General features: G+C 42.6%; 1 long non-coding RNA gene across 1 annotated transcript; it reads right to left on the reverse strand.

Annotated features, from left to right (window-relative positions):
- Window positions 1-6,880: 6,880 nt before the first annotated feature.
- LOC132407159 (uncharacterized) lies at window positions 6,881-11,177 on the reverse strand. Its single transcript, XR_009516385.1, has 4 exons — window positions 11,122-11,177; window positions 10,435-10,478; window positions 8,491-8,601; window positions 6,881-7,043 (listed from the first exon to the last, which is right to left on the reverse strand). It is a non-coding gene; the product is annotated as an uncharacterized LOC132407159 (long non-coding RNA).
- Window positions 11,178-17,877: the final 6,700 nt, after the last annotated feature.

Genomic DNA, 17,877 nt, shown 5'->3' on the forward strand with positions numbered 1-17,877 from the left:
TGCAGATAGAGTTTAACTGGGACATTTAAAAAGTGTTGCATTTTGGTTAGTTTAACTAGGGAGGGAATTGTGCAGTGGATTGTCATGGGCGTTGAGTCTCACGGTGACTGAGAGATGCAGGCACGCTGATCTGTAAAATTGTCGAAAGAGGTGGACAGGCTTGTAAAAAAGTTGTTTGTCACAACTAACTCAGTTCAGATTCAGAATCAGGTTTATCACCGGTATGTGTCGTGATGTTTGTGAACTTAGCAGTGACAGTTCAATTTATCCATAATGCAGATAAAGAAAAATAAATAAATAAAATAAATAGATTAATTAATCTATTAGAGTATATGTTTTTTAGATAGATTTAAAAACGTGCAAAAGCAAAAATAAAATGTATTTAAAAAGCAGTAGTATTCACAGGTTCAATGTCCATTTAGGAATCCGATCGTAGAGGGGAAGAAGCTGTTCCTGAATTGCTGAGCGTGTGCATTCAGGCTTCTGTACCTCCTACTTGATAGTAACAGTGAGAAAAGAGCATGCCCTGGGTGTTGCAGTTCTTCAATAATGGACGCTGCCTTTCTGAGAAACCGCTCCTTGAAGATGTGCTGTGTACTTTGTAGGCTTATACGCAAGATGGAGCCTAACTAAATTTACAACACTCTGCAGCTACTTTCGGTTCCGCGCAGTATCCCACCACTCCCCCACCCCCAAACCAGACAGTGACGCAGTTTGTAAGAATGCTCGCCATAGAACACTTACAAAAATTTTTGTGTGTGTTTGTTGACATACCACATCTCTTCAAAGACGTAATGAAGTAAAGTCGCTGCCTTGCCTTATTAACGGCTGCATCGATATATTGGGTCTGGGTTAGATCCTCAGAGAGCTTGATACCCAGGATCTCGAAACTGAACATTCTCTGCGCCTCTGATCCCTCTGTGAGGATTGGTGTTTATTCATAGAAACATACAAATATGGAAAATTGGTGCAGGAGTGGGCCATTCGGCCCCACGAGCCTGCACCGCCATTCAGTATGATAATGGCTGATCATCCAACTCAGAACCCTGTACCTGCTTTCTCTCCATACCCCTTGATCCCTTTAGCCACAAGGGCCATATCTAACTTCCTCTTAAATATAGCCAATGAACCGGCCTCAAATGTTTCCTGCGGCAGAGAATTCCACAGATTCACCACTCTCTGTGTGAAGAAAATTTTCCTCATCTCGGTTCTAAAAGGCTTCCCCTTTATCCTTAAACTGTAACCCCTCGTTCTGGACGTCCCCAACATCGGAAACAATCTTCCTGCATCTATCCTGTCCAATCCCTTTAGAATTTTATACGTTTCAATAAGATCCCCCCTCAATCTTCTGAATTCCAGCCAGTATAAGCCTAGTCGATCCAGTCTTTCTTCATATGAAAGTCCTGCCATCCCAGGAATCAACCTGGTGAATCTTCTTTGTACTCCCTCTATGGCAAGAATGTCTTTCCTCAGATTAGGGGACCAAAATTGCACACAATACTCTAAGTGCGGTCTCACCAAGGCCTTGTACAACTGCAGAATAACCTCCCTCCTCCTGTACTCAAATCCTTTTGCTATGAATGCCAAGATACCTTTTGCCTTTTTCACCACCTGCTGTACCTGCATGCCCACCTTCAGTGACTGGTGTACAATGACACCCAGGTCTCGTTGCACCTCCCCTTTTCCTAATCGGCTACAGTTCAGATAATTATTTGTTTTCCTGTTCTTGCAAACAAATTGGATAACCTCACATTTATCCACATTAAATTGCATCTACCATGAATTTGCTCACTCACCTAACCTATCCAAGTCACTCTGCATCCTCTTAGCATCCTCATCACAGCTAACACTGCTGCCCAGCTTCGTGTCATCCGCAAACTTGGAGATGCTGCATTTAATTCCCTTGTCTAAATCATTAATAAATATTGTAAACACCAGTGGTCCCAGGTTTGAGCCTTGCAGTACCCCACTAGTCACTGCCTGCCATTCTGAAAAACTCCCGTTTACTCCCACTCTTTGCTTCCTGTCTGCCAGCCAATTCTCGATCCACATCAATACCATACCCCCAATACCATGTGCATTGAATTTGCACACTAATCTCCTGTGTGGGACCTTGCCAAAACCCTTTTGAAAATCTAAATATACCGCATCCACTGGCTTTCCCCTATCCACCCTACTAGCTACATCTTCAAAAAATTCTATAAGAATCGTCAGACATGATTTTCCTTTCACAAATCCATGTTGACTTTGTCCGATGATTTCACCTCTTTCCAAATGTTCTGTTATCACATCTTTGATAACCGACTCTAGCATTTTCCCCACCACCGATGTCAGACTAACCGGTCTATAATTCCCCGGTTTTTCTCTCCCTCCTCTTTTTAAAAAGTGGGTTTACATTAGCCACCCTCTATTGCTCAAGAACTAATCCAGAATCTAAGGAGTTTTGAAAGGTTATCACTAAAGCATCCACTATTACTTGGGCTACTTCATTAAACACTCTGGGTTGCAGACCATCTGGCCCTAGTGATTTATCTGCCTTTAATACCTTCAACTTACCTAACACCATTTCCCGAATAACATGTATTTTCCTCAGTTCCTCCATCGCACTGCACCCTCGGTACCTTACTATTTCCGGAAGATTATTCATGTCCTCCTTAGTGAAGACAGAATCAAAGTACTTATTCAATTGGTCTGCCATGTCTTTGATCTCTATGATCAATTTACCTGTTTCTGACTGTAATGAACCTATATTTGTCGACCGATCTTTTTCTTTTCACATACCTATTAAAGCTTTTACAGTGAGTTTTTATGTTCCCTGCCAGCTTTCTCTCATAATCTTTTTTCCCTTTCCTAATTAAGCCCTTGTCCTCCTCTGCTAGTCTCTGAATTTCTCCCAGTCCTCAGGTGTGCCGTTTTTTCCTTTTTTTTTGCTGATTTATACGTTTCTTCGTTGGACTTGATACTATCCCTAATTTTCCTTGTCAGTCACAGGTGCACTACCTTCCCTGGTTTATTCTTTAGCCAAATTGGGATGAATAATTGTTGTAGTTCATCCATGTCATCTTTAAATGCTTTCATTGCATATCCACCGTCAACCCTTTAAGTATCATTTGCCAGTCTATCTTAGCTAATTCACGTCTCATACCTTCAAAGTTACCCTTCTTTAAGTTCAGAACCTTTGTTTCTGAATTAACTATTTCACTCTCCATTTTAATGGAGAATTCCACCATATTATGGCCACTCTTACCCCAGGGGCCTCGCAAGACGAGATTGCTAACTCACCCTTCCTCATTGCTCAATACCCAATCTAGAATGGCCTGCTCTCTAGTTGGTTCCTCGACATGTTGGTTCAGAAAACCATCCTGCATACATTCCAAGAAATCCTCTTCCTCAGTGCCCTTACCAATTTGGGTCTCCCAATCTATATGTAGATTGAAGTCACCCATTATAACTACTGTTCCTTCATTGCACGCATTTCTAATTTCCTGCTTAATGCCATCCCCAACCTCACTACTACTGTTAGGTGGCCTGTACACAACCCCCTCCAGCGCTTTCTGCCCTTTAGTGTTCTGTAGCTCTACCCATATCGATTCCACATCCTCCAGGCTAATGTCCTTCCTTTCTATTGGGTTCATCTCCTCTCTAACCAGCAATGCTTTTCTTTCCTGTTTATCCCTCCTGAATATTGAATATCCCTAGATGGTGATCTCCCATCCTTTGACACCCTGGAGCCATGTCTCTGTGATCCTAACTATATCATATTCATTAATAACTATCTGTACATTCAGTTCATCCAGCTTGTTACGACTGCTCCTCGCATTGACACACAAAGCCTTCAGGTTTATTTCTGCAACATTCTTAGCCCTGATACAATTATGTTGAACAGTGGCCCTTTTTGCTTTTTGCCCTGTATTTGCCTGCCTGTCGGTTTTACTTTTCACCTTGCTACATTTTGCTTCTACCCTCAGTTACACCCCTCTGTCTCTCTGCACTTGTTCCCATACCCCTCCACTTTAGGTTAAATCCTCCTGAACAGCAGTAGCAAACGCTCCCCCTAGAACATTGGTTTCAGTCCAGCCCAGGTGCAGACCATCCTGTTTATACCGGTCCCACCTCTCCCAGAACTGGTTCCAATGCCCCAGAAATTTGAATCCCTTCACTTTGCAGCATTTTTCAAGCCACGTGTTCATCTGAAATATCCTGCTATTTCTACTCTGACGAGCACGTGGCACTGGTAGTAATCCAGAGATTATTACATTTGTGGTCCCACTTTTTAGTTTATCTCCTAACTCCCTAAATTCACCTTGTAGGACCTATGTCGTTGGTACCTATGTGCACCACGACCACTGGCTGTTCACCCTCCCATTGTAGAATGTCCTGTAGCCGCTTAGAGACATCCTTGACCCTTGCACCAGGGAGGCAACATAACATCCTGGAGTCTCGTTTGCGACCGTAGAAACGCCTATCTATTCCCCTTACAATCGAATCCCCTATCACTATAGCTCTCTCATTCCTTTTCCTTCCCTCCTGTGTCGCAAAGCCACCCATGGTGAAATGAACTCGGCTGCTGCTGCCTTCCCTTGATGAGACATCTCCCCCAACAGTATCCAAAACAGTATATCTGTTTAGGAGGGAGATGACCTCCCAGGACTCCTGCACTACCTGCCAACTTCTACGCTGTCTAGTGCCCTCCTCTCTTTCTGCCTGTGTAGCCTTTACCTGCGGTGTGGCCAATTCACTGAACGTGCTATTCACGACTTTCTGAGCATCGCGGATGCTCCAGTATGAATCCAATCGCAGCTCCAGACGCACAATGCCGTCTGCCGGAAGTTGTAGCTGGACATATTTCCTGCACATATAGTCGTTAGGGACACTGGGAGTATCCCTGATTTCCCAGAATGAACAAACAACGGGGGCCGATCTCAGCTGCCATGACCTACCCAATACTTGCCTCAACTTTTGAAACTTTCTCTTTTGAAAGGAACTTACCCGGCCTTACCTCACTTGGAGTGAAGCTCGTCCTCAACCTCTGCTCGCCGAAGCCTCTCAGGACAAAGCATTCCTACTCTGTCTCCCTCTACTCCATCGCCCGCTACGAAGTCGCCCGTTCCGTCTACTGTTCTCTTTAAGTACTCCCGCTGCCTCACTGTCCTACCTACACGCGCTTGCGCAGTCGTGCCCCCGTTCAACTGCCGAAGAAAATGGCCTACTTCCACAAACTGTTCTATTTAAATACTCCCGTTGCCTCACCGTCGCACTTACACGCGCTTGGGCAGTCGGGCAGGGTATTCCTTCTTTTTATCCTTCCTGAAGCTCACAAGGATCTCCTTCGTCTGACTGACGTTGACTGCAAGTTGTGGAAATACGTACAGGACCTTGGACGTCATGCTCAACTGTACAAATCGTTGCTGCAACATGGTATTGTGCATTCATTGGTGAAAGGTAAGCTGTGCATTTTGATCGCCAACAACAGAAGAGATGCTATGAAGCTTAAGATAGTGCAGAAAAGATTGTTAAGTCTGTTAGTAGGACATCGCGCTTTTAACTGTAGGAACAGACTGGGGCTATTCGTCCCCAGAGCACAGGTGGTTGCGAGGTGACCATGTATATGTACTGTCGGGGGGGGGGAGGGAGAGGGAGAGGGGAGGGGGGGAGGGGGAGAGGGGGAGGGGAGGGGGAAGGGAGGGGGAGGGGGAGTGGGATGGGGAGGGGGAGAGGGAGCGGGAGAGGGAGAAGGAGAGGGAGAGGGAGAGGGAGAGGGAGATTCCAGTAAATAAGTATAGAGTAGGACCTCACCTATGTAATAAATTAATGAATTTCAGTGGAAAAAAAAACCTTCCTGGAGTTTAGAATTCCAACGTATGCTCTCCTACTAGAGGGGAATAATGGGAATCACATTCGAGGAGAAAACGAAGTTCAGAGTACTTATAACAAAGTAAAAAATATATTTAGCTGTTGGGGTGAAAAATTGGGAAGCTTCAAATTTATCCAAAAAAAAAACAAACCCCGAATCACCCGTTGAAATGGATTCCGATTTGACAGTCCGAGTTAACACTGAAGACAATTAAACCAATGTTCTCTAAGATTCGGAACAGACTATTGATTTAAGCCTATTAATTATGTAATATTATTCATGTGCATGGTTTTCGCACGTGTGATCTTTCCCCAGCTATCGGGATCTTTGACATAGTTAAAAGAGTATTTTTTTTTTACACACTCATCTTGCAATTACTGCAAATTCCATAATGCTTTCAGTTATAACGTGAAAGGTTCCGGGAGAATCAAGGGGAAGAAACAGAGTTAAAGCCTTAGATTTATAACCTTTCCTCGGGTTACCATTCATAAATCTCTGTTCTGTTACTCTCTCCATCAAAATTCAGACACAAAAGTGTTGTCACGAGAACGCGTTGAGAAATTCGAACATCGTCCGATTTCCCTCGGTTGAACCTTGATATAAGTGTGCAAGAATAGATTTTCAAATGGCGGGTTTTCATTGTCAAAAAAAATTCTCGCCGAAGGTAGCGAATCTCTGGGTTTATTTATCATCCTGTAAGGTATGTAGGGCAAATCTGTTCGGAAACGTTCAAGGGGAAGTAAGTTTTTTTTTCTTGGAATCATTGGGTCTATGTAGTAGACCGGAAGAGGAGACTCCTACTGACCATTATCCTCTTGAATGGCCGGCCAGTAGACAGGGCCGGAATGGTTTATTGCTGTTATTTTCTTAATTTATTTCTTTGTTTTTATTTTTATAACAACAGCCTCTAATGAATCGAAGAACGTGAAAGATCAAAATGATCATTTATCTTCCCAATTGTTACATGTGATATGGATCATCAACCTTTGATGGATGGAAGAAACGAAACGTAGCGATGCTCTGGCCTACTCTCATTGATAATGAACTGCAATTGGCTTCACAGCTTCTTTGATGTATTTACATCTGCGTACAATGTATGTTTGCTTTGATGTTTGGATGCCTGTGTGTAACTCGAATCGGAAATCTGCAAAGCGGCATAAGTCAGTTTGTCAGCTCCATTTCCTTTAGTCTGTGAAAGTAATGCAAAATCAGCGGTTAGTCGAGCATTTAGTGACTGACTGAATCACACGATTATAAGATAAGTTATAGAGGTACTCATAAGTAATGAACTTTAGTTGCTTACGCTTTATACACAATTATTTCAACGCTGTTTCAAGATTTCCCTTAATTATTTATATATTAGCGATTCTTTCCATAATTAAAAGGAACTTTAACAAAAGCAATTTACGAGATTAGAGGAATCCTTGAAGTAGCAATTATGGTACAAAATAATTGGCTAAGTTATAATACAATAGTATTTTCTGTCAAATGTGTCTGATAACCGCATTCTGTTTCGTTTATGGAGCTCACAGGTGTTTGCTCAGCCACACCTGCCAACACAGTTCCAAATGCACATGAACATTGTTGTCAGCGGACAGCTCATAACTGATAGAATGAACATTGCCACTTTGTTTAGTCTGGCTCTCTGATTACAGTTCTTTCACAATTTGGTATTTCCGGTAGTTCAATTTTCCTCGGTTATTATCAGACACTCGCGTTTATTATGGAGCTGATAATGGGCGTTGGGAAGGATGTCATTCCTAGTTTTGTGCTGCTTGGCTTTTCCTCACGTGCAAACTACATGTGAAAGTTAATTCGTAAAAGCAAGGAACAAGTAATCTCTCTAGATTCTGCAGATACTGGAAATCCTGAAGAATTCAAGCAAAATATTGAAGGAATTCATTTGGTAAGGCAACATGCAAGGAGGTAAATAAACTGTCGATTGTTTCTGGCAGAGAGGCTTTAACAGGACTGGAAATGAGGGAATATAAAGGTGTGGAGGGGGTGCGGAAAAAGTAGCAGGTGACAGGAGAAACCAGGTGAGTGCGAAGGTATGTGCATGACTGGGATGGGAATGACTTAAGAAGCTGAGAAGTGTCGGGTGGAAAAGGTAAAAGGTGTCTGAAGGAGTCAGATACAGGAGAACAGTGGACCCTGCAAAGTGGAAGAAGGAGGAGAACGTGGTTGGAGGGCAGCCTGGTGGGCAGATGACGAGGAGAAAAGGTGAAACGGAGAATGGAACAAAGAAAGAATGGAATGATGGAGAAATTCCCAAAAGTTAGAGAAATCTACATTAATGTCTTCGGGTTGGAGTCTCCACAGATGGAAGAAAATATTATGCTAGTACCAGAACGTTAAACTGTTTCACTGAAAGGGGATTAGCTATGACGCACTTTATATTTTGTTACAGTGTCAATGGTATCCTCAAGTTTGTAAAATTATCTTTCTATTGGATGATTATATATGTGAAACCTCTGCGGTACTCCGGTTTCCTCCCATGACTTACAGGTTAGGAGGTCAATTAGTCACGTCGGTGTGACTGAGCGGCAGTAGCTAGTTGTACCGGAAGGGCCGATTACCGTGATATATCTCTAATACAAATCTATATCACATTCACGCTAATCTCTCTGCTTTACCTGGGAATTGATAACGCGCTCTTCCTGTTGTTGATCTTTGCGAACTGGTTTGCTCTCACTCTGGTTTAGTGAGGCATAGACAGTGGTATGCTCAATCGGTGCTAGTTCATCCTGTTTGAAAAAAAATATTACATACACCTAACTGATACAGAGCTCAGTGATCATAAACTAAATTAGACTTGCCAAATCTAAACACTGAGGATAAAAAAAAAATGTTGGCATCACATTTTGTCTGCACACAATGATACTGTCCTTACATCATACGGGAGGTGGGATCTCGACGGTTTCAGGCTGGAAGTCGCTATGTTTAGACTTTCAAATCACCGCTTATAGCAGTCCTAGGAATTGGATGGGTTTCTCAGTTCTAACCATCTGTTTTTTCATCTCTTAAATCGCTCTAAATTCTGTGCATGGGCACAGGCCCATGTTCTATCTTTTACGCATGCGTCGAATTATCGTAATGCTTGCCCTGATCAGAATTTGCCCCTGCGCTGCAAACTGAAATTGTGACTCATACCACTCACATTAATTAAGTTGAGGATATTGGAGCCAATGGCATGTCCCGATGCCAAGTCTCGCTTAAATCAAGCTGGAAACAGTGGAGCGGCATTCTGGTCCTCTGTTGATTTTATTGGTTTTGCTTGTAAATCACTTAAATTACGATCGAAGTAAGAAGAACCAATGGACGTAGTAAATGATAAAAATGTCATTTGTTCTGCTGAAGTAATGGCATAACATTCCAGAGTAATAAAGTAATAGTAAAATATTATCATGAATGCTTCATCTTCAACTTGGATATTACTCTAAGAAGTAGCCCTACATTTCCGGAAGTGTTAAGAACACGTAGACTTTTTATCATAATGAAATCAGTGATGTATGTATAACTACTATAGCTTAGTTCCTGCAGTCGCTCAATTTGCACCTAACGTCGTCACGTAAAATTAAAACTAAATGCGTTAAACTGGGGAATGTGATTAATGAAACACAAGAATACAAAGGCTATCATGAGTATGAATCCAGGCAGCAAAAAAAAAATAAATAGTACCATTGAAGTGCTGGAAACATGAAGTAAAACAGAGAAATAGAACACCCGAGATTTTAGTAGATCAGGAGCCACCAGTTAAAGGGATAGAGTTAGCGTTCACGTTGCAATCTGCGAAAGGGTCTTAAATCTGGAATGTCAACTGGTTCTCTTTCCAGAATCGGTCAGTAGCTACAGATTGTCTTCTTCTTTGACTCCAAATGGGAGACAACAATACTTTTATACGTTTTAGGCTTTGCTTCCCACATTGAGGATAATACTCATTCAGCGTACCATCGTGGACCAGAAGGTGCCATGTGGAATTTCTTTTAACACATGGTTATCATTGTTCACGACAAACTACAAGGTTTTGTTGCAAGTATATTCGATTCCATTGCAGGTTATGCACTGCTGTGTGGATCTTTTCTGCGGATCGGGGTTAAAACAGCATTTAATATTGCAAAGACCATTTCAACAATACAAGATTTTATTACATTTTTAGCTTGCTTACTGTCCGTCAGATCATATGTAACACACATTACGAATTAACTCTTGCACGTACTGCACTTTCCCATTGTCCAGTCCAATGCGATTTTCATGAACTAGTATTTAGTGGTTTCCACAGTTTCAGATGCGTGTTGAATTATTCGTCAAAACAACTGACTTTCCAATGTTAAATATTACCGTTCCCCTTCCAATTCAACCTGCTATGCACCGGTGAGGAATCTTGAATGGATACAGGAAGCAGATGAAACGGAACCATTCAAATAAAACTTGGATATGTACTTGAAAATAAAGATTTGACGGGGAAAATAGTTTTATTTTCCCTACTACGCTCCAAAGTGTTGTGGAATAAAATAAATTCTTGATATCTTTGCTATGCGAATATCCCGCTCTGAAACAAGACGAGTCGGTTAACCTACCTGGTGTACATTCTGACATCCGTCCAAAGGATTTGCGTAACCCCCTTCAGAAAAGAAATCAAAAAGAAATCATTTGGATTATAAACATGGTATATTATTCATTTGATACCAATCGAATGAATCATGTAAGTGGAACAGCTGAAGTTACGGATCTTTCAGAAAGTATTTGTTGGTAACAGTCGTGCAAATATACTGTGTTCTGCATTAACCTGCTGCTATGCTCAAAAAACTTTGAATTTCAAAGAGGCTGTCAAGTGATAATAGCATAACTGCGGCGGTACCGTATTTAAGTATGGCAACCAAGATGGAAGTTAAAACAATGAGACGTATATAAGTTGGTCAATGTTATTTACACAACCAGAGGGAGTTTAGATCTACGCCAAATCGTTTACGTTTCAAAATACGGATCTGCCATTGTATAAAAAAAATACATTTGAAGAACTCAAAATGGATGTAACGGCATTCGGAAATGTGATATGAAATACTTCCAGTGGACTGGAGAAATAGTTGAACTTTAACATCAAGCATGTATTTTGCCAGAATATTATTACTGAAATCCGGCTTCAAAAATCGGGATCCATGTCCCATCATTCTGTAAATGTCATTTACTGTTTTGAAGTTAAAAGTCGTTAACGCTTCTATTTTGTACGAATAGAGGTGATGTTTCTCAGCGATCAGTGTTCTTACCGTGCGATCTCTTTAACTTGAGTTTCAGCAAAACTATTATCAGAATTAAAATTGCCAATCCGCCCACTGCACATGCGAGAATCAGTCTGGTATCAACGCCTTGAAAAATAAACCACGAAGCATTTATACTTCGAAAAACAAATCCACACATGAGAAGCAACAGTGCAAACTATTATATAGGGTCCTTTGAAACCTCACTACACACTGATAGGAAAATGGCAGAATATACAATATTGAACGAAGAAATCTGGTTTTTAGTTTCTCCAGACACATTCCAGCTATTTACTAAGACGAAGAATAGGCACCACTGCTTTTTCCTACACTTTGCTTGACAATAGATATCAGCACACCGAATGAACGTGTAATCATCTAACCTAATACAATTCTGATCTCGATTCAACCTTTTAAGTCATGTCTGTCAAGCATGTTCTTTAGAACGATCAACACCCTATAGATAACTTGTAGACTCGCCAAAGGAGTCCCGGTGCAGCAACAATGCTGAGATTACTCGCTAACTTCAAGAGTTTAGATGACTGTACCCTCTATGCCTCCTGAATGTGTATCGAGCATATTAAACGTATATTCCCACTGTTATGCTTTCCACAGCTTAACGAGTGACAAACCCGAATTAATGGAAAATTGCATAATGAAAACATAGATAAACACGAGTCAGCCATTTGAACTGCGTTGTCCACTATTATTGGAAGGTAAGTACGCAAAGACTGAGTTTGGTCAAAGTCTGTTCACAGTTCCGCACCCTATGCATTCGTTCCAGTTGGCAAACATGTGTCACTCCTCAGTGTTCAGGAATTCCTAGCTTGATGCTGATTTTGCCCCATGTCCACATTTTCCCGGTAAAACTTCGTTAATTAAATACACCTTCACTCACCAGCAGATAGTTTCCTCCTTTGTTATAAACTATGCGATTTAGAATTTTAAGTTTTGCTTTGTCTCATCTTTGACAAATGTCTGTAGGTTTGTTATCTTACACGTACTACACGAAATCAATTTCTTAATTCATTCTACATGATTTAAGCTGAGGGTATAAGACATTTGTTTTTAAACACCATTCACATTGAATATTCACTGCAATCAGGTAATCTGAAAATGTCGTCCTGCTTCCGTGTTTGGCTAGCTATTTTGTGTTTGGTCTTAAAGAGTTTTGATCGACACATCTATATCATTTGGAAACGTTTCCATCTTGCCGGGAGTGCTAGAAATCCTGAACATGTTGAATATTCACAGTAACACACAAAATGCTGAAGGTGCGCAGCAGATCAGGAGAGCAATAAAATAACGACATTTCGGTCCGATTCCTTACATCAGGACGTAATCAAGACACCTTCTTACCTTGCTCCGGGATGTAGACGCAACTGACGGGCACCGTGAGGGAGACATGCGACACCAGGCAGGTGTAAACATCTTTTCCCCAAGCTGACTGATCAATTTTCAGTGAACTGTAAGCCTCGTATGAACCTTCCGCTGTCTGGCTTATCTTTGTTTCTATTCCAGTGCGAATTTGCAAGTTATTTTTTAGCCAGACGAATTTTAATTCCTTCGGATAGAAGGCAGCTGTTTTACAGAGGAACTGCCGAGGAGACGAAAACTCTCCAATAAGAACGATTTCCAATGGAGTTGGGGGAGCTTGAATAAAAATACAGTTATATTGGGTGTTTACCATTGATTTAGTTAAAGTAGATTCCTTGATCTTCCCGCCAATTATGATGACATGTCACTATCAAATTAGTTACCCGCCATAGGTTACCGTATTTTATAAATTATTTTAAGTTCAAGTTCAAGTTCATAGTTATTAAAACAGACAGATGTACATGGCTAAATGAAACATACTTCTTCTGCGATCAGCTGCAAAATACAGCCCATGTATTCATACAGAGCACGTGCAGTCACCATCCAGCACATACAGTGCAAAATAAACAAAGTAAAATCGGGTCACAATACAGAATCAGATCAAAGAAAGAATTCGAAGAAGACACCGAGAAGGCGAATCTAAGGGGTACAATATGAGGATGACATTCTGCTTTGAATGTGACACTAAGGGACATTGAGGATGGACCCGGATGCAGGACGCAGGCACTGAAGTACTAGGGCAGGACAGGAACAACTAAAGGATAGAACAAGATAGGGAGACCGTGGCCTTCTTGAGGCACGAGGCATTCAAAGGTGATCCTGTGGTTCAGCGATTGGAGTTTATGGCGAGGCAGGCCACTGGAGTTCATGGCGAGGCAGGACCCTGGAGTTCATGGCGGGGCAGGACCCTGGAGTTCATGGCGGGGCAGGACCCTGGAGTTCATGGCGGGGCAGGACCCTGGAGTTCATGGCGAGGCAGGACCCTGGAGTTCATGGCGAGGCAGGACCCTGGAGTTCATGGCGAGGCAGGACCCTGGAGTTCATGGCGAGACATGACCCTGGAGTTCATGGCGAGACAGGACCCTGGAGTTCATGGCGAGACATGACCCTGGAGTTCATGGCGAGACAGGACCCTGGAGTTCATGGCGAGACAGGACCCTGGCTAGGATAGAGGATGGGTCTATGAGACAAGGAATGCTGGGAGGATAGCCCCCTGGGCGGACAGCATAACTCCTGGGCCAGACTCGGCCTCCCAGGCAGGAACACAGGGACTTGGGCAGGTCGCTGGGCACATGGGCAGGTGCGGAGCACAACCCATCAGAAGAGAAGGGTAGGAAAGATTCAGAATCTACCACCGGGCAAAGGCAGTCCGGCCTGCTTACCAGATGGAGGCAAGAGATCGGAAGGGAGCTCGCTCCAGCGTGACTACGAGAACGGACTTACAGAACTAGTTGATTAACCGTGGGTACTCCAAGCCGGGACGAACAGAACGAAACCGTGCGAACAGGCAAGCATGACAAACATAGCGCACGGGTCGGAACGGGTTAATCAGGGCGACCAGCGCTACCAGGACGACCAGGTCGAAATAGGATAAATAGGGCAACCAGCGTAAACAGGACGAACTAGGTCGAAACGGGATAGACAGGCGAACAGCCAACAGCGTGAAGAACAGGACGGAACAGCGGGAACAGCGGGAACAGCGGGAACAGCGGGAACAGCGGGAACAGCGGGAACAGCGGGAACAGCGGGAACAGCGGGAACAGCGGGAACAGCGGGAACAGCGCGTACAAGGCAAACCGGCGAACAGGACAAAACAGAACGACCCCGCAACTAAACTCAGTTCCTTAGCCCCTTATATACATCTGCCAGCCGATAGGCATCAGGTGCGCCTCCTCAAGCCAAGATGAACCGATTTTGACTTAAGTGTGAAAAGAGGGACGGCTACAAGACCCGGAGTCCGGTGTACACGGACCGGATCAAGACACGAAATGCGGGCCCGGACCGGACCATTGCAAAGTGGCCTTTCAGCTTTATAATACTACGGGGTCTGCGGCAGCCCATTGGCTTTGGCAAATGTTCATTTCTGTATTTTTTTTTCATTTCCAATCAAAACTGAACTAGAAAACCCAAAATATGACATATCTCCACAATCTGAACGCAATAAGATCTTGCACATGTTTTTAAAATTCTGGCAACTCATTTTTCCAGGTAGTCTTTCAGAGCCTGCGTTGGAGCTTTCCAGTCATCAACATTCACTGATAGAGCTTTCCTCTGAATGTAAATCATTGCTGATGTTTTGTTCGGTATTTAATGTGTTGAATGTGGCAAATCGTACCCTCCATGAAACATCCAGGGACGCCAATGCGAAGCTTATATTAATCGCATTTATTCTACGTTTCTATTTTTTCATAAACCTGTCGGTGTGCAGCAAAATGTTCGACAGTGGCCTGGCACTGCTCTACGAAAGCTGATGCCCTGCAGAGAGGCAACCCAGGAGCTGAACGAACTCCGCTTCTCCCTGCAGAGATTTCACTCAAAGGTGACACAAAAATTCACGATTTTGCAAATGTGGACTGCCTCCGCTAAACCTATGTTCCGTATCTATTGTCATGTTGCTTTATCAATGTGTCACACCATTTAGCATTTCGCTCTGCAGACAATGGTCATCATGAGCTCACGGTTGCCCGCACAGCACTGCCATGATCCATATACAGTTTACAGCTGTTTACGTGCTTGTTGCTGTAAGGCGAATTCTTTTGTAAATATCTATAGCTCCCGAGATGGAGTCCCATCCAAACTTTTTTGGGAAACTTGTGGAAAATTTTAGGTGCCGTGATAGAGCCAATTAAAAAGTCCTGACCGATGGGTGAGGTGCCGGAGGACTGGAAGTGACTAATATTTTGTAGTTGTTCAAGAAAGGCTCTAAGAATACGCCGAAATATTTTAGGCTGGTAAGCCTGGCGCTTGTAAAGGGTAACTTATCGGAAATATAGATGACAAAACAGATGGGGAACGCACGCCTGTTTGGAATGAACATGGCAGATTTAGCGCTTGCTAGGAGTGACCTTATTTCTTCTTCATACTGGCTATTTTTGGCCCAACCTCTGCCATTGTAGGTCAATTTTGTATTAACAGAAAATGAGGTAGTGAATCTGAATATCTATGCTCGTTTCAATGGGCTCGGCATTGTGGAGCAGCACACGGATCAAGCTCTGTTTCTGTGGAGGTTTTACGCACACGTCCCGTAATTGACATGAAGAAGTGGCTTTGTTTCCCTTTGCCGATGTTTGTAAATTACTTTAAAAATATGTAACTGCGTGCTGCAGCAACTGTAGGATCGAAATCGGCGAAATACGTCGAGATCTGGTAGTATAAAAACAGGCTTAAGAATGGGAGGATATCATTTAACTTCGACAACGCTTCGCTTTAGATTAGATGGCTTGTGATTTTCCCTTCAACCGAATTTGTCTACACCACCCCATCTCACATTATCTAACCTGAATCAAATTCTTCGTCTAAAAATGAGGTGATTCCGTTCATCTGCTGTTTAAAGCCTTTGAGTGTTTAAAGTAGTTAGACAGCAAATGTCACGCCATTAAAAAAAAAGGATGTAGAGAAATGATGGGTAAATATAGGCTTGTTAGCTCAACATCTGCAGTCGGGAAATGCTTGAAGCTGTCACTAAGGAAAAAATAGTGAAAAAAATTAAAAAAAAAACAGTGGTTCCATTAAACAGACGCGGCATAGATTCAGAAAGTGTGGGTCCTGTTTGACAAGCTCACTGGAGTTCTTTGAGAACATAATGAGTGCTGTGGATGGAGGGGAACAGGTGGATGCCGTATGCTTGGACTTCTAGAAGGCGTTCGTTAAGGAGCCGCAAAAGTGACTTGTCAATTAGATATCGATGCATGGAGTCGGATGAAGTGTATTGGCATGGATAGTGAAAAGGTTATCTAATAGAAGGCAGAGTGTTGGGCGTTTCTCCGGTTAGCATTCAATGGTGAGTGGAGTGCTGCAGGGTTTCGGTGCTGGGACGGCAGCTGTTTACCATTTGCATTGATGACCTGTAAGAGGGGACTGAGTGTCGCGTAGCAAAATTTGCTGATGACACTGGTCTGAATGGAAAAGCAAAGTGTATATAAGACGTGGACAGTCTGCAGACGGCTATTGATAGATTAAGTGGGTGGGCTAAGGTCCGGCAGATGGAATAAAATGTTGGCAAGTGCCAGATCACCCACTTTGGAAGGAATAATAGAAGTGCAGTTTATTATTTAAATGGTGAAAGATTGCAGCATGCTGTTGTGCAGAGGGACTTGGGAGTGCTCGTGCATGAATCACAAATATTTGGCTTGCAGATGCAACAGGTTATTAAGAAGGCATATGGAATCTTGGTTTTCGTTTCTGGAGGGATTGAGTTCAAGATATGGGAGACCATGCTGCAACTGTACAGGGTTCTAGTGACTGCAACTGGAGTACTGTGTGCAGTTCTGTTCACCATACCTGAGGAAGGATATATTGGCTTTGGATGCAGTGCAGAGGAGGTTCACCTAATTGATTCTAGAGATCAAGTGGAGAGAATGAGTGGCCTGGGACGATACTCTCTGGAATTCAGAAGAAAGAGAATGGATTTTATAGAAACATACAAAATTTTGAAAGGTATAGATAAGATAGAAGTAGGAAAGTTGTTTCCATTGGTAGGTGAGACAGTAAGGTTCAGGGGAGAAGATTTAGAATGGAGATGAGGAGAAACTGTTTTTACAGAGAGTGGTGATTCTGTGGAATTCTCGGGCAGGGAAACAGTTGAGGCTTCTTCCCTAAATATATTTAAGATACAACTAGATAGATTTTTACATAGTAGGAGAATTAACGGTCATGGGGAAAAGGCAGGTAGATAGAGCTGAGATTACGGACAGATCAACTATGATGTTATTTAATGGCGGTTCAGGCTCAATGGGCCAGATGGCTTACTCCTGCTCATATTTCTTAAGTTCTTATGGGCTGGCTAAGGAATACGTCAAGGCGGGAAGAAGGTGGGGATTTGTGCAGGAATATAGGCATAACAAATATATGGTTGGAAATAACAACGGGCCAAAAGATAAATGGAGCTAAAGTCAATCTGCAGAATCACATCGAAAAAATAAACAAAATAATCTGAAAAAAATCCAAAATGGTATTTTCCTGTTTAAAAAAAAAGCTGGAAAGGAAATTAATGGTAAAAAAAATTTCAACCAGCAATAACATTTCACAACATTCCAGCAATCTTGGCTTTTCTTCAAATGCAAAGAGATGAAATTTTTCCACTTACAGGAATAAAGACACCTACTTAACACAATAAGCTGAGAGCCACTTCCATTTCCCAATATTTGTTGTTGACTTTTCACTTGACAG

The sequence above is a fragment of the Hypanus sabinus genome, chromosome 17 (genome assembly GCF_030144855.1).
Source record: "Hypanus sabinus isolate sHypSab1 chromosome 17, sHypSab1.hap1, whole genome shotgun sequence".
Lineage (NCBI taxonomy): Eukaryota > Metazoa > Chordata > Chondrichthyes > Myliobatiformes > Dasyatidae > Hypanus > Hypanus sabinus.